The sequence below is a fragment of the Anser cygnoides genome, chromosome 12 (genome assembly GCF_040182565.1).
Source record: "Anser cygnoides isolate HZ-2024a breed goose chromosome 12, Taihu_goose_T2T_genome, whole genome shotgun sequence".
In the NCBI taxonomy this organism is placed as follows: Eukaryota; Metazoa; Chordata; class Aves; order Anseriformes; family Anatidae; genus Anser; species Anser cygnoides.
In genome coordinates this window covers 16,186,285-16,213,319 of record NC_089884.1, presented here as the reverse complement: position 1 = coordinate 16,213,319, position 27,035 = coordinate 16,186,285, and the positions used below count along the sequence as shown (strand labels likewise).

The 27,035-nt window shown below is 37.8% G+C and overlaps 1 protein-coding gene across 8 annotated transcripts in view; it reads left to right on the top strand.

The window, feature by feature from the left end:
- Positions 1-27,035, top strand: part of FTO (FTO alpha-ketoglutarate dependent dioxygenase) — a 243,600-nt gene that overhangs the window by 159,205 nt on the left and 57,360 nt on the right. Inside the window, exon 10 of one of the 8 annotated variants that reach the window (XM_048075342.2) lies at positions 1-27,035. This exon is cut by the window's left edge and continues 3,393 nt beyond it. The exons of the other annotated variants lie outside the window; for them this stretch is intronic. The gene's annotated coding sequence lies outside the window, so the exon portion shown is untranslated. 8 annotated transcript variants of the gene reach the window in all.

Here is a 27,035-nt window from a genome sequence, read left to right as displayed (position 1 = left end):
TTTTTCTGCACAGGGATTAATTTAATCTTTGTGGTTTCGTTGGATACTGTGCCTGCACTGGTTTTGAAAACTGTCTTTTGTGAGAAGAAAGTATAGTTGCTTCAAGTCAAGTATTTTGATTTTCTATCAGAGGAATGGGTTGAAAGATGACAAGTTCCTACTGATTACATGCAAACTTTATCACTCAGCTGTTACCATCTGAAGTCTTACATAAGTGGTTGTACCACAGGGGACTTTCTCTACATCACTACACTTTGCTGGTGTGCTCCCATCGCCTGCGAGTCAGTCTTTGTCAGCTACAGTTAAAACAGACCAAGTCCCTGTGTTAGGTCATGTAGTAGGGAGACATCTCTTCCAAATCAGACTTTTTCTAGGCATCTGCTTTTTATCAGAAAGATTTCTAAGCTGCTAACACTCACAGTTGCCATGAACAGAGAAAGTCATCTGACTGGAGTGTTAAGTAATGTGTAAAACCCAGCTGCGTATGGGTTTTATAGGCTTAATGACTTCTTGTATCCATGCTGCGCGTCCATGGCTTTGTGGAAGGAGGTATTTTGTTGCTGTGCTTGGGCTCATGTTTGTATAATTACTGCAGATGCTTTGAAGAAGTAAATTTTGTTTCTGATATTCCCTGAAATTCTGAAGTTAAGGAGACTTCTTTGCCTCAGCCAGAAAACTCACTGTGAGGTCTACCTGCTGGAAGTGCTGAGCAGAACAGTCACTGTTCTGAGTCCCAAACCTGAGGAGGCTACAAGAAATTGTAGTTTTGCCTGTTTTCCTTAGACCAGGTGGAAAAGCTGTTAGAGGAGAATTTGTATGGTGAAGTCAAGGTTCATGTTGTAAGAAATCTAAAAGCAAGGTTAAATAGGAAGTTAGAGTCGGTTTAAACAAAGTGTTTAAGGAAATGAATAAAAACTCGGGTTTATATTTGAATCGTGTTTTAAAATAAATATGTCAAAATAAACATGAGTCAGTGTTAACATACAGGCTTCTTGAAATATAAGAAAGCCATTTGAAGTAAACCAGTAACCAAGTGGCACACTTGTTTACAGATGAAGTTTTAAAGAAAGGCAAGTGACTGAAAGAGTTAAACACCTGGAGCGAGTCTGCTAAACTGCTAAGCTGGCTTTTGGCAGCAGTAGCAGCATGCAGAGTTTTTCTCCATTACGGTTCAGTTCAATGACTAATTCATTCAAAGCTGAGAAACCAATTGAGGGTTGAAAATGCAGGAAAGCTTATTTTCCTCTTCTAACCTGTAAATAAATTGATGTAGAAGAGGACTTGAGCTACAGGTTTTTAAAAATTGCTGGACATGAAAATATATATATCTTTTTCTGATACTTCCAATGCACTATATTTTTAAATTAAAAGCCAACTATTCAAAAAATTACTATCTTGTGTATTTTTGTTCTTCTCTAAATGTCAACATAAATCACGCTTGTCTTTTTTAGTAAATACTTAAATGATTAGTAATTGATTACAAAGTACTAAAATGTACTAATTGCCCAGATACGTAAGTATAATAGCGTTGAGTAAGGTATGTGTGTGCATGTATATACATACATATCATGATTGTAGTTATCGTAATGAGTTGTAATTCAACTTTTAAAAATAGTTACTAGTCAATTACAAGCAATAATTTTGTAAGAAAACAAGTTGTAATTCATGCATTTCAACTTTTTACAAAGGGTCCCTTCCTTCGATGCTTCCTCTTGTGTTTACTTAGGTGATGTTCCTCTGAGCTACCACTGGTCTGCTGTAACAAAATGCAAGGTTCACATGTCAGATCTTGGGCGTTTACAGATAGGAATAACGGACCAAGAAAAGTATCTCAGGTTTGCCTGTATGAAAATAAATACTTCTTTACAAAAGCTAGAGGTCATTTATGTTTTGACAAAGGATATTCTTTAACCAGGTCTTTTGTATTTTTCCTATGCTTGTAAAAGAAAATTTAGACAAGGAAGAAGTCCTATGTATATTCTCTAAATAAACATAACATAAGCCCACTTCTCAATTTGTTGAATACTATCTGGAAGCTTGGGATGGAGGTTTAGATAAATAGAACAGCAGAGAATTGAATTACAGGAAATTCTAAGTTTGAAGTTTTAATTTTAGTTTTTCCTCACCTCTTGATTTTGAAAGGGAGACATGAGTTAGAATATTTTTAATCCATTATGTATTGTTGGTCATGCTTTTATAGTTACCTAAACAGTCTTAAAGCACTGCTCGCAAGAATGGATGAAATAGTGGTTGAATATTATTTAAGAGGGTGTTTTTCGTAGAGAACTGCAATTTTAGATAAGTAATTTCCTTTCCTAGTTAAAGCTCTATTTCATCCTTCTGTAATTTCAAGTTTGATATCCTTCTCCTTCTCATTTCAAGAGATTTTGCATATGAAAATACCTTGTCAAATCTTAGTGGAACCCTTCATCAGGCTTTTTAAAACCTAAGTTAGAATTCTGTTTCTAAGATAAACAGATTAGGATCAGAAAGATTTTCAACTAGCTAGTATTCATTTTGGCTGAGAGTTGAGGCAATGTTTTTAATCATATTTTTGTTGATTATTTATTAGTTTCTGTGGGAAATCAAAGGATGGACAACTTAAAATATGTCTTCCATAAAATACATCATGAATCAGAAGCTGTAGCAAAGAATTTCTAGGAAGTGTCTTTCATGTACCACTATGAACAGATTGAGGGATAAAATATACATCTTTAGTGTGTGTATAACATACAAATGAAGGTTGACCCAAAAATGGAAAGCTCCACTATCTGGCTGGAGTAGCATTTGTGTTGTTTTCCTGGAGTAAGAAATCTGCTGTGAGAGAGAAGAGTATTTCTGTTCCGTTCCATGACATCTGAAGGAAGATGGTTAGAACTAATCCAAAACATAAAATGAAAGCGGCTCATGCCAGGAGCTTGAATAAAAGGGCATGGTAAGATGGTGGCTACCTTAGGAAACTTTGCAAATACATGCTTCCATTATTGGCAAGTATTTATATAGGGTAACAATGAGATCTCTTATCATCCTAATATGGCTATGAAACTTTAAGCAATCACTGTATATACGATATATGCTTCTTATGCATCGGAACTGTGATAACCAAAGAGTAGTATTAGTACTGTCACTGAGTGGGAGAAAACTGTCTTGCTGTAGGAAGGTAAAACATTCTAGACATCTTACTGCAGAAATCATCAGCAGAAAAACATTAATCATCTTAAAATATAAGTGATAATGTAAAGCTAGTTCTGGAGTTTGAATCTCCTGGTGGAGAAATGCCATTGTAAGACTTCTACAACTATAGGAACCTGCATTGCAGTCAGGAAGCACTGTAGCCCAGGAGAAGCATTGTTATCCATGTTATAGATAAGAGGCATTTAGCTGGTTCCTAGCAAGCAGTTCGTGCTTCAGAGTGGGCTTTTCTAGGTACTTCAGCTTGCAGGGGGTTTCTGTCTGCTTCTCCCTTGGTCCTTCTGCACATGTGTTATCTAGGTTTCCCACTTCTCTAGGAGCAGCATCTCTGTCAGCAGAGATATAATTTTTACTACAATAATTTGTTGGTATGAACTGAGCAGACAGAACATCCATCACCAAATGCTATGGCAAGGTGCTGCTGGCTGCCTAGGGAAGGGTGGAAACTCAAAGAAAATGCCCCCTCCCCAGAATGCAAGAGAAAAAAATAAAGTGGCGAGTAGATTCATGCCAACCCTGTAGTGGAATTTGTTGTTTTTTTCTAAAATGTACCAATGGTTTAATAAAAAACAATAGGAGTATTGAATTTAATCATTAAAAGCAGTTGTATCAGATTTGTTTCTAGTATGAGTGGCAAATAGACCTTTCTTTACGTGTATTGGTGAGGGAGTAGAGATTTGTCTATTTTATTTTCCCTCAGCACAGGGTAGGAGAAACAAAAAGACAAATATGAAATTTCTATAATTAAAAAAAATAATAACATTTCTTCATTTTGGTTTGCAAAGCAATCAAATATCTTGTAAGAATAATATCTCTCTTCTGAAAAATGTATTAAGGTTTTTCAAAAAAAGTACTGTAGGGGAAGAAGTCACAATTTCATGTAATTCTTTAGCATTTCCTTTTGCAGATTCTGAAGGGCAGCATGTACTATAGCAGAAAAACAGAGGTTCAGTCCTGTATTTGGAGCTGGGAGGTAATTGGCAATCTAAATACCACTGCTGCCAAATATAATATGATTCACACACCACTAATAGTTTCTACTTAGCCATATGTGAGATTTTGTGAATGTCTATGGAAATTGTGCAATATTCATTTTTGGATGATCTAAAGATGCAAACACAAACTATGTCCTCATTCAGCATGCTCAGGCAAGATCTCCAAATCAGAGCAAATGGAGGCCACTAACCAAAATATGGCACAGTTTTTATTTTATTTTAAGACCAGCATCGTTGTCAGTGTAGAAATTCTGTCTACCCCTATACTGAACTCCATTACCTGCTGTTCCATTTTGATCCAACAAACCAAATCTTTGAGGAAAGCATCAACTACTTATTATTGTCTCTACTTTACTGGAAATAAATTAGATGCAGACCTCAGAATCTCTAGGTTTGTCCACGTATTCTCAGTCAAGAAGGCCAGAGATGTTACTCCGTTTTTTTCCCTGCCCGTTGTTGTGTTTTCCCTTACCCTTTTCATAAATACTTCTTTTTTCTTTATTGAACTTAAGTGATTTAAGGACACTGGGGAGCAAGGATTTTTTTTTTTTAATAGTCATTATTTAATTTCTAGATGTATGGGTGAGGAAACAAAGATTACCTTGTTCATAAGGGAATTGGTGCCCCAGGTTAATGTCCAGGTGTTCTTTCAACTGAAGTCTGAGACTAATTTCTTCCTGGCCCTCTGGAAACCAGCTGAAGCAGTAGGACCAGCTGGTATATCTTCACTCTTGCATACCAACATCTTTCACTGATTCCCAGATTTCCTTATATCCTCAGTACTTCCTTTAATGCTTACATCTTTAAATAGCAGTTTGAAGATAGCTGCCGTTGCACTTTGCAATGGCAATATGTGAATCAAGCAGTAGATGATTAAATAGATAAAATCTCATACTGATCCTCATAAGCTCCATTTGCCCACTGGTCATATATTTGAGAACCCATCTAAAGTTTGCTTAAAGAAATGCTTGCCACTGAATATTATCAGGTCTGAGTCTTATGATTTGGGTGGCATTTCAGCAGTTAAAGCTAGAAAGGAGAGTGCCCAATATATTGATTCAAAGGTTCAGTTTCTTGTACACACACATGCACACATTCTTACCTGCTGCTGCCTATCAGAGTGCACAATTTCACTGGTTTTTGCCTGCTACGCATAGACCTCAACTCTGTCATTTTAACATGCAGTAGAGGCACATGATGTTTCTGTTCTACATTCTCAACTTTATGATGCATTTATTGTGTATTTTTTTAAACTTTCATGCAAGACCTCTTGTATTCAGCACTTAGTGTATGACCCGCTTGAGTAAGGGAAGTAATAAACATAAGATGGAAGGGATGAGGGGGGCGAGGGGACAGCAAAGGGGCAGCCATCAATTTCAGCTGCATCTTAGTAAAGAATTCACTGACCCTGAGGGTACTTAGAAAGTGGAAGCTGGAGAACTGGAGTTTCTTGTGGGAAAAGATGACAAACAAAGTGATCTTTGCAGTCCTGTTGACCTGCAAGGTAGGAGAAAAGGAGGTTCAATGTGCGTCTGATAGATGTTAGGTGGGAGTGCATAGATTTAAAAAAAAAAAAAAAAAAAAAGAAGAAATTTAATCTCATACAGTAAACAGCAATTTGAGAAAATAAACCCTGAAGGCCATTAGGGGAAAACAGTGAGGTTGTGAAGGTTTCATTGAAACCAGTTTTTAGTCCGAATTAAAATAACTTGAGGCTTTTCGGGTGAACCAGGACAAAACTTCACAGTTCAAAGTGTTTCTCATTAGTACCATGGATGTATATGTGTGATGTTACTTGTTTGTACGTATGGAATTACACTGTGAGAAAGCAGCTTATATGCATTTGGTTGGTTAGATGAAGTAATTGAATTTAGAGCAAATAACACAAGTGTATCAGTTATGAAGGAACAGTAATGAAGAAGAGGAGATAGAAAGAAATTTGTATTCACCAGTCAGTCCATGTAACTCCATCTCTGCTATTGTTGCAGGAGTTCAGACTTCTCTGTCCCTGGCAGCACTACAGAGTTTTAAATCACTATTAGCAACTCTGGAAGACGGAGGGTGGAAGCTACTTGTAATAGTTTTTGTAAAGTTCTGTAGTTTGAACAGCTCTTCTAAGAAAACCTCCGAGGCAATTCCTTTTGTGTAGTCTGTACAAACTCAAGTGGTGGCAGTTGAGCTGTGTTAATTCTTATGCATGTGTACAGTATCTGCTGGGCTTTTTGCAGTTCCACGAGGGCATTTACAATGTAACTGCATGTTCCAATTATATAATTATACATTTACACCACTTATGTCATTATGTATAATTGCACTTGCTACGTGAATGTGCCATGATAGTGCAAAAATTACTTTGAGAAAAGTGATACAACAGAATCTTAATTAAAAGGCCATTATATAAGACATGCTTACCAAAACATAGTAAGTACTGAAGGCTGAAGAATCCCTTGATGTGCAAACGGTCAGGCAATCTCCGTGTTTTCTTATGCATGCACTTGTGAGACCTTTGCCATAATTTCCAATTGGCTGCAATTTTTTGGTATGAATAGAAAACTCATCTAACATCTTTGCTACATAGAAATAATGCAAGTAACTGAGATGTAGTTTTGGATTTAGTCAGATAAACTTTTGTGCATGAATTCTCCCAGGAAGTTTTGCCAAGGCCATGTGAACAAGCTGACTTGATAGCTTGACAAGCATGCCAGATAGAAAAAGCTGGCTCAGAGTTGGTGTGTGGCACAAGTCAGCAGGCGGCACTCTTCTGGTCCTGGTGTGGTTCACATGAACCCTAGGATGCTGGAGGAACAACAATATTTTGGATGAGGCAAAGTTCTGTCTGCAAGGTGCTGTGACAATTCCTAGCACGTAGTCTACAAGCACATTAGTGAAGAGGAGGGCCTTTGTCCAAACGACCATACAGAGAGCCATGTTCTTTTTCAGTTCCCCACCTATTTCATTTGGACTCAGATTTGCCTTTCCTAAACTGTTGATCTGTGGCAAGCAGCTGCTGCCTTTTATTCAGACCTGGCTGGAGTTCAGTGATTTATCTCAAGTAGTGAAGCTAGTCTAAGACAACTCATCAAAGGCTCAACAAAAACAGTTTCTTAATGGGAAGTAATTTTCCAATCAACATATAACAGAACTGTAGTAATACATAGGAGTATGCTTTGATGTAATTTAAGACATATGGTTGCCTAATAAGAATCCCTAATTGTATAGGTTTCATTTGTTTCTAGCTGAGGAATGATTTTGACTGGCTTCTAAGGTGTTATGAGGTACTTTTGAATGAAAGAAATTTAAATTCAAGATGATATCATATAATGAAAATGGAGACATGCTGCATTAGCATAATTATATATCTCTGGTTGTAAATATTTATACAACAATACTGCAAAGACCAAATATAGCTTTGTGCTTTTATTCCAGTTGGTCCAAACGTTCAAGAAAAACTCGTTCTTCAGCAGTTCTAGGAACAGTTTATTCTTCAAGTTGTAAATGAGCTTTTAGAGGTTCTAAACTCAATTTCATAAGGGAGATTTTTTTCATAATTATTTTTCTTCAAATATTTCTCATGTATTTTTATGGGATCCCATGAAATGTCTTGCGCTTCTAAAAAGACAAAAAAAAAAAGTCAGTTCATTTTGTGTGAAAGTTTGTTAGAAAAATATGTTTTTAAAACTCACCTGTACCTTCCTTTGAAATGAAAGGCATAGGGAAGGGACATTGCTAGGTATCTGTCCTAACATATGGGCTGAATTACCAAGCAAAGAATTGAACCACACTGTTTCAGATTGGTTACGGTGGTAAAAACTGCCTTGCGCTGCTCTGCAGAAGAGGGATGGATAAAATGCTCTTTGAACAGTCAAGATTTTTTAAAAATGTCAGTGCAGAGGGCTTGCATTTGTATTTGGCTTTCTAGACCTGCCTCTTGACCTTCTAATTACTTTATTTGAAACAGCACTGAGGGTATAATAAAACTGGAGGTTGTCTCTCGTTTGCTTTATCATAAATTAAAGCTGTTAGTTTGGTGAGGTGAAAGTAGAGGCAGAGTGTTCATTACTGCTCAAGTGACGGCTTGTCAATAGCACTGCCTTTTAGTTTGTTCTAGTCAGCACTTGCTGTGCATTTTGTTGGACCACTGGGAAATAAATACAACAAGATTATACATTTGGAATACCACAAGAGTTCATGGAGGGGAAAAAAAAAAAAAAAAGATAAATTATACACTTGGTAGAAAGTGACATGCTATCTTGTGCTATTAACAACCAGAGATAATTGCAGCGAATTGTAATTGCAGTTTGCAACTTACAGTACAGTGTGTCCAACATCAATCTTAATAGTGAACAAAGCAATTTATATTAAAAGTTAATTCGCTTGGTAAGTTTCGGCTGTATACAAGGGAGCTAACAGATGTAGCTTTTCAGAAAGTTCAAAGGCATTTGGAACATGGAAAGAAATGCTAATGTAGTAAGCCTTAGAGAAATATTGCGTTACTACTTGTAATGAAAACAAATGTATGCCATTATATCCCAGTTTGTGTTTATTTAATAAACTATACAGTTCTGTACATTGAAGAAATTGTGTTTCTGGATGTAACAAAACTAGATTTTTACTCATAGATTACACAGAAATAGCAATTATATATGTACAGAGTAAAAGGGATCTAGAGTTCCGTGTATGTGAGTCTGTATTAAATTTTAACTTAATCCTTTTATGAGGCAGTACTAAAATGAGTGTGTGTGTTTATATATATACATATGTATTATTGGAATTTTTTTAATCAAGGGCTTTGTTCTGGAATTGTTTACTGGTGCCCAGGGTGTTTCACAGGGTTACCTGATTGTAATTACTCTAGATTTTGAGTGTTATCTTTAATCTGATTTAATTACAGTGATGCTTTATTTGGTGAAAGCCTGACATCCCTTCTAATGGAGATGATGATCTTACCTTCAGTGACCATCACGCGGTGCCCCAGTGTCTGGAGGAGATTCTGCATGCCACTGACTTCTTGTTATGTGGGCTGCAGCAATCACTTCACATTTACTTTAACGGGTGTTACCATTTTCTCAGCATTGTGGTCAGTCGTTGGCGTTCATCAAATGACAGGGAATTCCCAGAACTGCCGACTTGTGATCTAAACACTTTCTGTTTTGCTGGTTGACCGTGTATTTGTAGATGACTGTCAACGCAGCTCAAAAATGCCAGGGGAAAGTGCTGCAATTTGGGGTAGTTATTTGTCCAAGCATGAAAATCTCCAACTTAAAATATACTTGGATTTGTCTAATTGAATATTTGCTACCCTTTTTAGAATGGGAAAAAGATGGTGGTGATTTTGTTGTTGGTTTTTGAGGAGGAGGATGCTTTACTTACTGTATCACCATACGTATCTCTAACTCATTCAGATGATTCATCCAACACAGAAAGGAGCCCCATTCTTCATTTTAGTACCGCCATGCTTTTTCATAAACATTTTATCCATATGAGAGCAGAGTTAGTAACTGATAGGTAAATAAATCCCAGGCAGATTCTCACCTGCTGTGAACTAGTATAGCTCTACTGAATTCAGAGGAACAAAAACATGTAACAGTAGGTGATGATCAAGTCTTCCAGGAATTTGGGAGTAGCTGGTAAGTTGGACTGTGGCTACGGTTCCTCTTTATAACATTATTTTCATTGGGTAGGTAAGAGTGTTGCATTTCAGAACCCACAAACTTGCTTAGGTACATGGCATGGGTCTTTACTTGTCTCTGCTGAGGGAGTTGTACAAAACTCCATAGCTCTTCAACAACTTCCTCGTGTGCTTCAGCCAAGGTTTTGGGCTAGACTTCCATAAAGACACAGTAGAAAATATAATATTTTTTATGGTTATTGTTAGTGTTATTGAGTACAGGTAAACGAGCAATATTTGGTAGCAAACACTGGTCTGCAATTTGCAGACTGGGATATAGAGGATTAAAAAAAAAAATCTTTGCTGGTACTGAGTTTTCTCTTGTAAAACAGCTTGCTATACCTGACATAAATTGGCAGGAAAAGTAATTTGAGAAACTTAGTTTAGAAATGCTACGTATATTTTTCCATTTGTTTTAGCAAAAGCTCTCTGTAAATCTAAGGGGTATTTGACAGCCAGTCTTTCTGGATGCACAGTATTCAATTCAAATTACATTTATTTTGTTTACTTTTCCATAGATAGATGCAGAATTATTAAAATATAAAATGACCTTATAGATTATCTGTTTTTATCAGGAGCAAGCCTGTCTGTGTCTGTGAATGTACTGACTAGTGAAATTCACTTTACAGAGAAGGGTGTGTGGTGCTTCCTGTATATATTTATTCTGTGTGTCATAACAGGAGTTGTTCTTTCCTGGTGTCTTTCCTTAGCTCTGTGACTATTAGTATATGTTCTGTGCTTTACTCTGCTCACAGAACACCGACCCCAAACCCTCAAGCCACAACGAATCCTGAAACGTAGGACTGGGCTGTAACTTTACTCGCTGCTGCAGAGCAGGGGGTGTGCAGCATCGCTGCTCCTGGCGGCGCGCCCTCTGCCCTTCAGCGCTGGGTCGGGTGATGTGGGGATGCGCATAGGAGAAGTCCTCCATGCGTGCACACAGGAGGTCCTTAGCTGGTTCCTCAGGCGCCCAACGCTTGCAGGGCTGCGTTGATGGTGGTGTTTTGGCCACTGGAGCTACTGCTGTGGAGCAGCAGGGAGCTGTGAACAAAGACTGGCTCGGGCTTCCTCCTGCAGCAGTGCCACGTTCGTGTGCGGCCTCAGATCACGTCGTGGGGGAAGCATGGGAAAATACAAAGATTCAAATTTCTAAAAAGCTCAGCAACTGACACTTTCCACTTAAGAATCTAATTAAAGGAGACAGGTTCCCACAGGAGTTCAAGTGCCATATACACATTTACTCTGCATGTATACACATACCATACAAAGGTGTGCCTATCTGTTGCTCCAGGCACAATTTGAGCAATGTCAAAAGTGTAATTACACAAATAGACTACTTGGGACCCTCCATTCACCTGGTAATTAACATGAATTGTAATCTGGCAACAAGCCTTATTCCCAGTCTTTATTATCTCTCACCAGAACATAAATGGCCAGGCATCCAAGTTCCTGAGCTGTTAGTAACTTTTCTCCTCAAACGGAATTTTATTTTTTTCTCCGTACGTATAACTATGCAAGACAAATTTCTAAATATTAGTCTCATGAACCAAATGTTGTGTAATGTTACCCTTTTTTTCCATAAATAATGTCACTTAATGACAGTACTGACGGTATGTTTAGCATTAATTAATAGTATGTTTAGAACCTACTGCAGAGAACATGTTGCAAAGAATTAGCAAAGGAAACCTAATGTCAGGAATTTATTAAGAATGAAAATCAGCAATATGAAAAAAAACTAAAGAATTCGAACAGATACTGTGATGCAGTATGCTGTGAAATACCTTTTAATGTAATTGAAATTGAAATAATTGATAGCATTCCTGAAAGAGAAAAATGTAAGTAGCAGAAGTAGCCAGTGTGCTGGCTCCTGCAAAGCTGGAGTATGTTAGGGATAAGGCAAGGAACAAAAAGTGGAAGGAATACAACAAAAGGTGAAACTGAAGACTTATAGGAAAAGGACAAAGGTCATAAAACATACGTACAGGATGATCAACTTGTAGTCAAGAGGACTGGAGAAAGAAAGGCTTTACAAAGGTCTTTGTACAAAAGAAGCGTTCTTGAAACTATAAAGCCACTGCTGAATGAAACTGGAGAAGGGAGTAAGAATCTAAGGAATTTTACATTCATCAACATGTTTTGAAAAATCACTTCATTCTTTACATTTTTTTCTTATTTTTTAACAGAGCCACAGTAAAAAAAAAAAAAAAAAGCTAAATGACTGTGAGACAAGACTTGAATGACTCAAATGTGAAAATAATCAGATATCTGGGTGACGTGCTTTGTAGTCAGGAGAGACTGGACTAGCAACTCCTTCAAAGTTAGGGTACTGGAACCGGCTGAAGTGATTTACAAATGTTTGGAAATGAAAGTAACAAGCTGGGATAGTTGTAAATTCTACCTTCATATTATTACTTGGCAGTATTCCAACGAGTTGCATGCATTCAGGGAAATACCTGTACATCTTAGTACAAATTTAGTGCCCTTTAAAAATACAGCTTCGTATTTTTATTTTCTGTTCACCAATAATAAACATCATTAGGTGAGGCCTTCCATAGTACTTTTTGGCAGTAGATATCTGAATAATTTACAAAAGAGGTAAATTATATCCTTCAGGAAAGCAGTGAACAGAGAAATGCAATAACTAATCCAAAATGACTTAGAAGTACCATGATGTGTTATTTTATTTAACACTTTTAAATTATTAAATCAAATTGTAAATAATTGGTCTCATATTTGGATAACATGCTATGTGACAACATTAAAAAAAAAAAAAAAAAGTAATACCTGAAGCAAGAAGTAGTTAATACAGAAACCATTGTCTGAAGACTATTTGCTGAAAGCATTTAGGCCATTCTTGCAAAATTAGGAAGTGTTCATTTAAAAAAAAAAAAAGTGCCTGTAAAGAATTTCTTGATTAATATTGTTGTCTTTCTCTGCTTTCGTGTTACAGAGCTGATTGCATGTCAGCTTCTGTGGTCAGCCTAGCATTTCTTCTGCAGGATAGGATCATGAGCGTGAGGGGCATGCTCCACCATCTCCTGGCCAAACCTTGTGCCAGAAGCCCTTAGTTCTGGTTTAACTTTCAAACTGAACCTATTTTTTGAGGGGAGAGGAGTGGGAAAACCTGTTTCTGTTGGAAAAGTTGTTCGGTTTTGGTGAAGCAATAGCTGAAGTTGTATTTGCAATTGCTTGGGGAGTGAACAAGTGTAGCTCAGGTCACGTCCATACAATTGAATCTGGGCCAGGAAGGCCGGTTCCCCCCCTGCTGAAGTCTGAAAACAGAATCCAGTCAGAGTATTTGGTGTGGTGTTTATGCTAGGAAGGACAAACAGCTATTCTGGACAAGTACTGAAAATAGGAAATGATTTTTTATATATATATATATATATATGTATATATTTTTTTTGTGTGCGTGTGTGAAATATGTAAAACTGCTGAAGTTGTTGAGAGCTAGATATTTACTGCAGTGTGTTTGTTTTTCAGGCTCTCAAGTAGCTCTCTGATTTCAGGCATTATAGAAGAGATGTCTGGGGTATTTTTTCAAAGCAAGCATACAAGTGGCAGGATTAAACAAAGAAAAGTTTAGGTTATTAAATAAAGTTCTAGCCCTTCTTACTTGCTCAAAATATTTGCAGCAAGTTCTATGAAGTAGAAAATGAAGGGAATGTGCCGTGCAATTTTTCTTTAGCCTTTTTGCAATGCAACAGGGCAATCGATACAAATCTTTGCAGTAATCATATATTGATTTTCCTAGAATATAACTCCATTTAAAGCATTTTTATCCCCAGGAGTGAAAGCATTGGAGGCTATCAAAGGAGGAAGTAGCTTTCCTTGACCCCATCTGCAGTTCACATTGATTAACAGAGGCTAGGTAAAATAAATAAATATGTGTGAGAGAGAAGAAAGAAAAAAAAGAGTCACAGAAAGGTTAATATAGGCTGGAGAGAAACATAATTACAGTGCATTAGGGTTTTTTAAAAATTGTTAGGTCAGGATAAGCTAACAAGTGACTTGGAAATGTGGATTCTTCATTAAGTCAGAGCTGAATATTACAATGCCTATTTTTCTCTGACTCTGCTGCAAATTCAAATGAAGGGGAGCTTTCCACTGATCTACCTACATGCACGTTCAGGTATAGCAACGTTGAATGGAAACCAGTAAGCTGTCATTTGGCCCTGTAAAGGAAGTTGCTGAGTATGGGACAAAGTCACAGTGAGTGTGCAGAAGTGGCATTAGAAGTTTGATAATGTCACAAAATTCCATTTTTGTTAATTGTAAAAATGCAATTCTTGTAGATAGTTTTTAAAAGTTACAGAAACATGATAGATGCCTATTACTGAATTTGATGACAAATTAAAAACAAAGCAATGTATTTGTTTAGTATTTTAATAACACTGAAGCATGTCTCTTCTCCTAGTGTAATGTATTCAAGACAGTTTTCAGTTTTTAACCACTTGTTTCTTTCATTGGAAGAGCAAAGCAGATGAGATTACATCTCATGCAAGTTATGTTCCGCAGCGTGTTGTTCCTACACGATGCAGTAAGGCCCATGTGATGCAATCCGCAGAGACCATGTGCCATAATTTTAGAATCAGACTTTTCCTCAACATCAGGGCTACTTGGATTTGCTGACTTATACCCCAAGGATGGTACAGTCCATCCTATGAAACTTACAGCTCTGTACTCTGGCAATTTTACCTTCTTTCCAGCTATTTACTTCTATGATTTCCTGGCCCTCATCCTCTATTTACCATTCTGCTTGTGTGTGTGTGTGTGTGTGTGTGACTGAAGCTAGGTTCTCATAGATCAGCCTTTATTAAATTAAAAGGTGCATGTAGCCTCATTATCCTTCTCAGTGTGTTGTACTTGATACTGTTTATTTTACCAGCAACTCAGAGCTTTTTTGCTTCAGGCAAAGCAACTACTACACATTGTCAGATAAAGTACCTTATCTGTCAGCAGCACTCTTGTGAATTAATCATAATTCAATAGGTTTACTAATCAAGATTTGAGATGTATGTTTTGATAGAGCAATCAGATTTGTCTAATCTATCATTACTTGACAGTAGCTTTAGGCAGAGTGCTAAGTTGGCATTAGTACCTGTTTTTGATCAGTTTGGCATGGCCCCACCAGCCAGTAGCATCAGCTATTGCAGCAGTGGACTGCTGCATGGATACTCGTTGCAGTTCCTTTTCAGCTTCAGGAGAGGCTGGAGTGAAGCTGGGATAAGGCAGTTCCCACCTATCCTGTAATGGATAATAAAAAAAATTCTGAACCAGAATTCACTTAATTTTCACAAATAACAACCATTCTCAGAGCTTGTTGACAAATCTGAGATATGATTTATGGCAGCACATGTAAACGTTGCTCAGAACTGAAAGGGTCACTGGAATGGAAAGGAGATAAAGTTAATATATTGTTAAGTGTTACTAATTATGAATCCAGTCACGTCTGATGTCGCTAAAATTTGTTCTCTATTTTGCCCAGTTAAACATTCTTGGGGGTAATTTACAACATAGCTTGCAGCAGTTTGCTCAATTTGAAAGCATAAATGAAAGCTTTCATTGTATATTGACATATTTTTCTTGTTAAGCAATGTTTAAAGTATGGATACAAGGTGCTGTAATAGTGGGTTAGACTGCAAGTGCAAGTTTGGTACATTGTAGTCAATAATGCATTAGTGTGGGAAAATGAAGGAGAGAATTGATGTATCTGTTTTTTTAATGTAGGTGGAGCCTTGTTTCCATGTGGGGGGGAGAAACCTTCAAGCATCAATGGCTAAATGTAGACCCTTATTCCCATTTGATTTGTTTTTTAGGGTATGTGTCAGTACTGTGAAAACAGTAAATGTGTGGACCCCAAATTTCATGATCAACTCAACATATATTCCCTCAGTCGTGGTAATTTTATGGTATGTGTGATTTGGAGGTCAGATAGCATTTGCATGTTAATGTGATGAGAGATCCACTGTAGAATGTCATCTGTGCAGGCTGTGGGGTTGTAGGTGATGCTTGCCCTTGTGCAGGAGGCTACCATGAGAATCATGCACCATTTAACTCTGCTGAAGCCCTTAACATAGAGGGAAAAACCACCCCCTACCAGCAGGATGTAAACTCTTCTGCCTATGTACAGTTTATCCCAGAAAACAGAAAAGTGCAGGTGGAACGCTTATATAGCAGAAGTGGGTGCCCAGATTCCCCTGCTGTTCTGCTAGGAAGGAGTTAAGCACTACAGCGTAATGGCAACTTGCACTGCTGAGAGATTGGGGAACAATAAGGTGGGAAGGAAATCAACCCTGTGATTTAGTAATGAGCTCAGAAGACTATGATATAAATATTTGTAGTCACTTGAGGGTAAACAAACAATCATAATGCTAGATCTTTGTGGCCATTCTTTAGTTGCTTTTCTGCATCTATCTGTGAGCCCAAAAGCTCACCAACCTCTGGTGTATCTGCACGGATGCATCCTGAAGTCCTGGCACAAATACTACTTTCTTGAAAACTGCAATGGAATGAGAATGCTGGTAGCACTTGAGTGCATCAATTGGCGAACTGAGAGTCTGATGCTCATCTGCTCTGTACTGAATCTGTTGCAGACTGTGAGGACACCGTCTCCTCCCAGTGATGATCAATGGGGCACTTTCCTGGTTAACTTCATCATAAGTGAAACGCCTTCAGTATCTGCTGCTGGTGGGGGGAGCTTTGTGTGTCACCCTGTCAACAGTAACTAGTTTAAAAAACTGCAACAACAAAAACACAGCATGTTATCCTCAAGTGAAAAGAAAAATATACTTCTAATTTTACCTTTTCGGGCTTTTTTAGCATAGCCTGGCAAATGAAAAAAAAAAATAGTTTTTGTATTTTTGCCAGTCACTACTTTGCTAAAAGCCAAAGTGAATATTATTTGTACTCACTGCTCATAAAATACCATAGTCCTGTTTCTATGGAGTGATGAGAATTACATTGACTTTGCCACCACAGGATTCCTTCTAATATCCTGTCAACAGTCTCATGCCCTGCATTTACTGCTGTGCTCAAATCCCATCTCTCCGTAACATTTAAAAGGAATAGTGAAAGGGCATCCTTTCCAATATCAGACTACTCTGTTGCTTCATTTGTGCACTGAACTGCTGTTGATTACTTCACAAGTTAACTCTACCTAGTAAAGTGGGCAAGATTTTTCTATACAAGTTTAGAAAAGGAAAGTTTTTTGATGATCAATGAAGTACTGGGTATGTAAAGTGGTTGATTAAATTTCCTTGCTTCCTCCATCAAATTCTGCAAGTTAAAAATTCCGTTCTGAAGTTCTCCACTCACTCAAGACCCTGCTGCCTTGACAGCCACCTTTGACTTAATTTTCTTCTTGATAAAATCTAGCATGACATGCAAGAGTCCTTGCTTGATGTGAGATGAATGATGGTCCTGCATGCTCAGTGCAATAACATGAGATTAACATAGATCAAAGATTTACTAGAGATATTAAGAGTAGGCAGCCTCCACATACTGAATTCATCTGGATTTTTCCCCTTTTGCTAGTTAACATATCAAACTAATAAATAGGAATGAGTCATTTTGTTTTCCTTTAGATTGCTAATAAATGTTTTTGAGTTGACAGTTTTATAACGGTGAGGAGATTAAAAAAAAAAAGTTCTTGGTAAAAAAGATGCTCCGTGTGAGTACTTGTACGCATTTCAGTTCACATGGTCATATATATTAACACCTGTGTGATCCCTCAGGCAATTCAGTCACTCATTTTTCCTGCCAATTTGCTTGCTTCATTTTGATCTATGTTTGCTATCATTTGTCAAATGACACGTTTAGCATGTTTTCACATCGGTTGTTTTGAGAATATGAATGCTGATAATTACATCAGTCCTGCCCTATTGCAAGAGGATAGACTAGACAGTCACTTGGGACTGCTTTTAACGGTTATTTAACAATTACTAATTCCTGATTTTGATGTGCTGTGGAATTGCTGATCACTTCTCCATTTTTCTCATTGTGGTTTTGTAGGCAGCAACTGGAGCTCTGTCGCTATGTGCCTGCCTTAAAGGCCTCAGTGCCAGAGTGTGGTGGTTGAGTGTTTTCCCCAGCTGGGCACATCTTGTCTACCTTCATATAGCTGTCAAAGACATAAAGAATTTCCCATGCCTCCTTTTTCCAACTTCCATAGCTCAGACCAGAATTCCCCAGAGTTTGTGCACGTATGTGACCACCATCTCTACGGGTCCAGATTTCCTAGAAAAGCCAGCCTACCTGTGTCGTGTCTCACTGAGATTCTTTAAGGGCTTCATGCAAATACTCTTGATAGCATGAGGCATCCCTAGCACTTCTGCCTCTTTCTCATTACCATGCTAGTTCCATCATCCAAATCCAGCTGCTGGTTGTTCTGCCTTTCTCTGAGGGCAGCCTTCTCTCTAGAGCTTACTTTATATTCTAGAGGAGTGTAGGTGAGATGTAGAGAGTAACAGCAGATCCCACTCCCATACGCCTTTCCAGAAACAAGGGATGCCTGAAGACTCTCCTCCAAAGTTATGCCTCTCATTGTAGTCATCTGCTTTACCTAGTTTTGCCCAAACTTCACACTTGGAGGATGGAAGCATTTGATGCAATGAATGACTTGTCCTTCGTCGTACACGGGACTAAACATTTCACCCAACTGTTGTCTTTTTATTTTGACAAAGGTCTAAAGGCATCATGAAGCCAGCCAGAAACTCCTTGAAACAGAATAATGTCATCTTCTGAGAAGCATGTCATACCTCTAGCCAGTAGTTCAAGTTCCATAACACAAGTCTTAAATAAAACAAGAATTGTTCCAGTAGCATTAAATAGTGCTACTGCTTTAAAAGAGTCTTTACCCCAAAGGGCTTATTACCACAATTTTCCAAGTCTTTAATTTATTATGTGCTCCATGTTTTACTACCTTTCCCAGATTTTAGTTATCTCAGCCCCACTTTTGAGTGCTGAAAGGTTAGAAGGTGCACTGCCAAGGCTGCGAGTGCAAAGGCACATCAAATGCTAAAATGCTGAGACTATTTGAAATCAAGGAATAAAATATAAAGCTGTTTATTTCTGAAGTGCTTATGCATTTCATGTCATATCCTAGAATCCAGTATAAAACCTCTTTAAACATTATAGTGCATAGTAAACATTTACCTTTTTATCTATGTATTTTTCATAAATGTCTAGCTCAGGATTTACTGGGAGTTCAACAGGGGTGTTACAGCAAAAAGTCTGTCAGAGTTTCCACTCTCAGCTTGAAATCTAAATGTGTGGTATGCAGGTTTTTTGTTGGTTTTTCCTTTTATCTAAAATTTCTTTGCTACACAGGGATACAAAGTGATAAGTGACAACAACAAAACAACTTCTTGTGCAGTCTGCAAAAATCTACATGCGCATAATGGAAGGGAGACAAAAATTTATTACGTAAAAATATACATCTTAGATTTATGTAGCACTTTTTATCCCAAAGGATCCTAAAGCACTTTAGAAAACTCCTTACATATGTTGAATCATCTAGCATACTACCAGAGCACTGGCACCTGTGGTATAGAAGACCACACAGTGGTCTTTTGAAGAAAGAAAATTATTTTTTAAAATGTAGATACAGATGACAGTAACCATCCAGTTCAACTGTCACTAAAGTCTTTTAATTGATTTCAATAGGAGGTAGACAAAAAATAAATAAATCAGGAAATGTCATTGCTGTCTTTGGCAGATTAAAAAAGCACTTACAGTTATTTTTTGGGGAAAAAAAATGAAATTTTACAGAATTGCTTCTATACTGATTATTTAAGATCATAAAGCAGTCCCTAGACTTTTTAAGCCATTTCAGTTTAACTCCAGCTGCGGATATCTAAACCTAACAATATTTTCCATTGTAAATGAGTAAGATTTTAGTGAAGAAGCTAGTTTGACTAGGAGTAGGACGGATGCTGTTATTTGGGGGAAAAATAAGATGTTAACGTTAAGACTCAGTCTTGCTTGCATTGGCTGCAAATAGAGATTATGGTGGTGACTTTGATGATGAAGTGATAGGAGCTTTGAATAAAGCAAATTAAAAAATTTACATACATTAAACCACATTAAGTTCCTCTGTAGGAATGTAGTTCCCAGTGATATGCATAAGAAATACTTCCAAGACTTTCAGAGGGAAGGAAAGTGGAAATAGTTTTTCTCTTCCATGTTAATGGAAGCAATTTTCTTAATTCACTTCTGTGCGCTCAGGTTCTTAGGCAGGTCCTAGCTTTATATAAATACATATAAAATATATGTTACATATTTTTTCTCCTTCTGTTGCTATTTTTGGATTGATCTAATTTTCAAAAAGACAGATGCCCAAGGCTATATCCCCAAATGCATGTGAAAACAACTGTAACAGGGTGTAGAAATCGAAAATTCACCTGTACGACTTCACAGCTGCTGGTTTCCAGCTGAAAGCAGAGATGCCTGATGTTGTTAGTGCAGTCAGGGAAAACTGACAGTCAGCTGCGAGTTGTGCCATTTCCCTTGTAAATTGCTTGGAAACCAAAAATGGTTGTTTTAAAAGATTTGCCCCCTGCAAGCTTTTGTTGACGTTGTCCCCAATCCTGGATCGAGGTCAGCACAGCCACCCCAGGCTCCAGGTTAAGGAGCTGCTGTTGGCGCAGGGAGGTGGGGAGTTGCTGCAGGTACTGGTGTGCTCCTGCCATCAGGACAGGAGCTGTGAACGAAACAGCAGTGCTGCACTTATCCAGGTATGGAAAAGTACTTGGCGATGGTGTAAAGCCACCAGCACTGGTTATACTCGGACACCACAGGCTGTGCTTCAGTTCGGGGCTTTCAGACCAACGCGTTGTCTTTCTCACCAGCATTGTATGCCACCATAGCAGCTAGCTTAGACTCACAGGCCCTGCTAAACTGGGCACAGTACCAACACCAGTGAATGTTTTGTTTGTTTTGTATATAAATATTTTGAATATTTATTATTTTTGAATATATGAATATCATAATCAATACTTGAATATGTCATGGTAGATCAAAAAATAATCCTTGGCATTATCACTCAGTGGTAATCTAAACCTTGTTAACTCTTTTCTAGGAAAGAAAATATGTGTATCCTTAATCAAGATGATAGGATTTTGATGGAAAGCTCTGATATGCACAGTATATTATCTTTCTCACTAACACATTCCACTTTAATCATTTGCCATGATAACCATTTGTTGGAAGAGACCTGACTAATGCTACCAGAATAGTTGATAACTTTTAAGTCCCTCTATTAGTTGCCTCCTGGAGTAAAAAATTATCACTTCTGATATTTGAAACTTTCCAGTCTGAAAATGCAATGACTTCAGCATTGCTCCAATTCTATAGGAAAAGTATGGGATAGATTGGTCCTAAATGTTGTATTGCTGGGGTAAGGCATACAAGCAAATGATGAAATTGTGATCCTACTGAGGTAGAAGGTTTTTCCTCAGAGTTCATTATGGCTAGATTTTAAATGAAAACTTCTTTATTGTAATGGGTTATCCCAGTTTAATGCTCCTTCCACTTCTCAGTTGCTAGGCTTTTGACTCCGTCTGCCTTAGCTTAATATCTGCCCTTTTCAGTGTTTTAAACTATCTTGTAATAGAAGGTTCCTGATCTGTAATGAGAGATCTCTGCTACTATGTCTGTGTTTGTGCTCAGCCACATTTTACAACTAGCTGTGCACCTTGTAGATTAACTCTTTCCAAAATTCCACGGTATTCTGGAACGTGACCAAGACCTGATGTGCCTGCTGCATGCCATCTGCGTTCTGTGAGCCAACTCAGCCAGCTCTGCGCTCAGGTCAGCTGCATGACTCTGTAACCCAAATCAATCCAGCCCATTTCTTTCTGAAAGTGCAGTCATTTCCTCATAGCTCTCAAATCCTCCACAATGAGTGTCATGGCATGAAAAGTTCTGTTGGAGAGTGCTGGCAAAGGATTATCAAGAATAAGATAAAACGCCAACAAAGTGTCGGAGGGCCACTGATGAGCCACTGCGATTCTTTTCTCAAATTCCAGTGGATTTATTTTGGCTTTTAGAAACGTGGAGCACAGCAACAGTAGCCAAGCCTTGCACATTTTTAGCTTCTGGCAAACAGCTCAGTGAAAAAGCTTTTTAATTTCTGGTGTAAAGTCTTTGGTTAAGAAACATCACTTTTTTGGCAGCTGCATGAAGAAGTTTATTTTTTATAATTAAAATCCTTTGATCCATTTGTTTAATTTGACCGAAATGACAACAATAATATTGACAAAATTTAGACCTGTTTTAGTCTAGAATACATGGTAAATATTTTTATAAATGAATTCATCTTTTTTAAGTGAAATACAAATGTAGCAAGAAGCAGAGTTGTTTGTGTCTTAACCATGGATGGTCTTGCTTATGCTCACCTTCACTTTCTAGCATGAGTCCCAAAGTGTCTGGGTTCTTTTAAGTCTGGAAAACCCTGATGGCATTCTAATGTGATCTTTTTATATAGAAGTGTTTGGCTTGGGAATGTTTTTTCAGCTTCCAAGCACATCTTTTTCTCAAAATTTTCTCCAAAAATTTGTTGTTTTAAATCATGGTTAGTCTTTCTGCTTTAATGTCTTTCAGTTGCCTTTGCAGCTCCCTGGATGTGTTAGCAGGGTGGGGTGGAAATAGAATATCTAATAGATAATCTTATTATATAAAACGTAAAGAACCAGAGTAAGAAAAGTAGTGATTGTTTTTTCCTACACCCTACTCCTCACAAAAGGGTGGGTGGGAGGGTGAGGGATAAGGCAGCCATTGCTATGGTAAATAATTTGAGAAATATCTATAATTCAGACTTATCCATTTCACTGTTCTCATGCAAACTAATGGCTTTTGTGTATATGTTTTCAGTAAGCCTGGATGGGTCTCATGAGAAATGAATATGCTTTGGAAAGTGTCCAAAACTTAGATAATGCTGTATATTTTTTCAACGCTTGTTAATAAATACTCTATTGGTAAAAATAGGTAGCAGCTGAGCATTGAGTAGGGTATGATAAATCAGAACAAATATTAATAACTTGCTGGTGTTCTGCATGGGCATAATTTCAAGTCGATAATAAAATATTGTTAATCAGTGGATTGATTTTGCCATAAAGCAGTTGTATATTGATGCAACTAAAGCATTAAATTTTAACATTGTCATCTCTGGGTTTGTCAGATCTGAAGGCTACATTGCAAGGTATGAATTCTCCAGTATTGATAGTAATCAGAGGAGGGGACTTTTAAAGGAGATAACTACCTACAGAATAGAAAGAGTAAAAAGTTCTCTAACAAATATGATGCATGATGATCAAAGCAGATCATCAAAGTCTGCAGTAACTACTGTACCAGCCATATTGCTATGAAGGGCTCTTGCTGTCTACCTGTCACTGAACTGTAGAGAGAGGGGGAAATGTAGTTCAGAGGACAAAGTAACATGATGGGGAGATTATTTTCCCAGACACATTCATGATATTTGACACTCCGGCCATTTCTGACACCGTTGGTTGGACTAATGTGGCGTAATTGTAGATGTATGACTTGTGTTGAGCTAGAAGTTGTAGTTTAGGAGAGGTCCTGATTTAATTCTCCAGGAGGTGTTACTTGGCATAATGTTTGGCGCATTGATATTAGCAGTACATTGGTTCAGAGCTAAGAGCTTTGTCGGTCGTTGGGAACAACTGATCTTTTTCTTCTTAGCAGTGAGTTTTCATCAAATGAAAACTGAATGAAAAAATGAAACTGAACTGAGCTTAGTAGAGTAATTTTTAATTTCAAAATAAAAAGACATTTGAGTTTGGGCACAGGGGAATATGTCTTTTTTGCCTCTTCAGCACCTCTTAAATTCATTGGAATATGTTAATCAGTTCTCCAAAGACTGAAAAGGCTTTGAATTGTCAGTGGCGCATGTACTCACACATAGAAGTCTGGGAGAAGCTGGAACTTTTTTTGTTTTGACTGGCACTTGCAAGATATCAACTAAGTAAAACGCAACATATAATGCAATATATAGCTGTGAACAATTTCCTCCTCCTTTTTTGTGTTCATATTTTATTTAATATCTCTTGCTCTCAGTGCTCCAAATAATCTTAAAATAAATCTGATCCTGTTTGATAAGAAGACTAGGAGTTTTTTCCCTTTTTCTCTCTTCCAGTCAAATCAAATACCTTATCAACTTAAATATAATCAAAGCAAGTCTCTTGAGAATTCCCCATGGCCATTTCCTGGCTTTGCCCAGAACGCTTCCTCAGCTGCTGGGGAGAAAGGAATGCCGGGGAAGGAAAAAAGGCCGGTGATCTGGTTCTAAATGGAGAGCTTGCTCACATACCAGTGTTGCTTCTCTTAGGCTTTACTTCTGTGTCCAGTTGCAGCAGTTTCTAATCTGGGCAGATGAAGAAAAGAGAAAGGGCATTTAGGTGATTTCCTCTTTGTTTTAGAAATGTACAGGACAAACTGAATTGTTAAATGTGCTTACAAGACCGTAGAAGTACAATTTTTCATTGTGAAGCTTTGCAATTTTAGAGAAACATCGTTTAGCAAACAAATTTTGCACTGGCTACCATTTCCAAATAGACGTGTTGTAGATATAAAACATTATGGAATCTTCACTGCCGTGTTTTCAATGGGAAATGAAGTAATCCCTCAGCAGAAAACAAAATCAAACAGGAGCAGGTGGTGTGGTGTCCACTGCTTGCTAGGAAATAATTATGAAGCATGCCAGAGCAGCTTCAGTAAACAGAAGGTTCTGTGATACCAGTAATGCCTGTGATACCTAGTAATGCTATATTGCGTGGTTACACGTACCGAATGGGACCGGAACATTTGAAGACTCAAGGACTGTTTTTTAGTTTTTTGAAATCTTTGCACATTACAATAACATACAAAGCTCCAACTCTAACTGGGGTAACGTGTGTGGTGATGCTGAAGAGCCTGAAATTAAGTGAAAGGAATGGTCTCTTCTGTAGTTGCAAATGGTTCAGAAGAGTCACAGAGGCTTTTACTCGAGGCATACGCTGAGCTCCTGGCGATTCCAAGAATGAAGCACTGCCGCCTGAATCCCAGGCCAGGTCGCTGTCAGCTGGAGCTTGCTGCCTACCTTTCATGCAGAGGCGTTGAGGCTCCCGACAGGCCCGGACTTGGATTCATCACCTCTGGACATGTGGATGGTACTGTACATGAACAATGAAAATTCTTGCTTTCTATTTTTTATTTTTTATAAAATATAATTCACTAAAAGGGGTGAATTGGATAAGAGAGCTAGCCATTTTATTCATGAGTGCTTAATTCCGGGTTTCTGCTCAGCAAAAGCGACAGTGAGGGCCAAGTGATGTGACCATCATTAACTGTAGTAATTTGTCTGAAATTTTCTCATTGTCATTCTGAAAACAGGACAGAATAGGAAGAGGGGAAAATTTACACCTGCTTTTAATAATTCACTTTTAATGTTGACACCTAAAAGAAAACCTTAGTGGAGCCCAGAGGCTGAAAGCTGTTCCGTAGCAAAAGGAAGCACCTTGTCTGTAAGCAGTTTTCTTCCTATGGAATGTTTGAAAAAACAGAAACTAAATTAAGATAATGCCTGAAATGTATTGAAGAGGGTTGGGAGATTCAATATGTGAATGAGACAAAAATGAGGCCTGTGGTCTTTGGGTATTTGGAAGCTGCTTTTGACTCCATGTGCTTTTCATCCACTTGTACAAAGAAGGTGTGCAGGGGAGGAGAGAAAGGCAGCCCTTCACCATCAGTATTTGGAGCTCGGGTACGTGCAAACACTGGCCTAGCACAGCCCAAGACCAAAGGTATGGCAAATTAATTGAGCAAAAACATTTGTGTACCATTGGCATGCCTGTTCTTCCATGAATCAGAAGGGAGAGTTGGGCAGAGATCCTATAAGGAAGAAAAGAAAAACGTATGTTATTGTATTGAGAGGATGTTTTTATGAGAAAAGGGGATGCTGCTTCATTAATAACTCTGACTTGTCGCACCATTTCTGGTAGGTCTGAGAGATTAAACATGAACCTCTCATTATTCAAGCAGCCGAAATGTATTGGCTGCTTTACCCACCTGATATTTATTCCTTGCACAGTATAAGTACAAAATTGACATCTTCTTTTAAAATTGTTTGGCTGTAATAAATATAAAACTTTCACCACTGATGTAAAGCATTGCTAGCTGGCATCATTTCCTATCCCTTTTTAATTATTCTTGACACTGTGGAGAAACATCTAATATAAATCTGTAATGTGCTCTGATGACAAACTACACGGTTGGAAGACCATGTAATCTCTCCACAATTAATTAAAGTGCACAGAGCACTTTTTCTTTTTCTTTTTTTTTTCTTTTTTCCACCCCCCAGCAACCAGATGCCACCGAGTGGCTCAAATAACATTGCCGTCAACTGTAAAAAATTAAGATCCAAACCCTAAGAAAGGTACTTAAATAAAGAAACCAGATGCCAGGTTGTTTTTTGATATTATGGCATACGTCTTGGTGGAAGGCACTATTGTTCAACATCTGTAGCTTTACATACTTAATTACTCACATAACTTAGCAAATCTGTCAACAGTTTATTTTCACAAGTATCTGTCACTTCAGCAAATCCTTTATTAAAAATTGAGCGATGCCAATCAGTGCAAATAGTCCACCAGCGCTCCAAGAGCAGTCACATGAAAGAGGGTTTGGCTGCCGTTTGCTCAGAGGGCAGACCCTTTTCATTTTGAAGGGGTGTGAATCTGCTTCAGGAGAGCTTCAGCTCCATGCTAGAAACAGTTAGCAGTGCCATTAGGCTCACGAGCCACATGGAGTTGATCAAATGCAAATTAATAACAATTTTGGGGCAACATAAGAATGTTGTTGTAACGTTTACTGACTGTAGTAATGCTGTGGATGGAAGACAGGTTAATAAAAGGTGTTTATTAAATATGACTGTACCACCAGACAGCTTTTGGTTGTGGAGTCTATAGCCACAGGAAACTGCAGGTGCAGGTTGATTTGCAGGACAGCAGCAAAAGTTCATATACTATTAATTAAAGATAAGAAAAAAATGTATTAGCAAGCTGATTTTTCACTGATGTTATGGTATGAAAAAATCCCTTCAATATTACTGTTTAACATGGATATTTTTATACTAACAGTTGAAATAATATGGTAATATATTTTCTGCTGTTTCTATAAAAGGA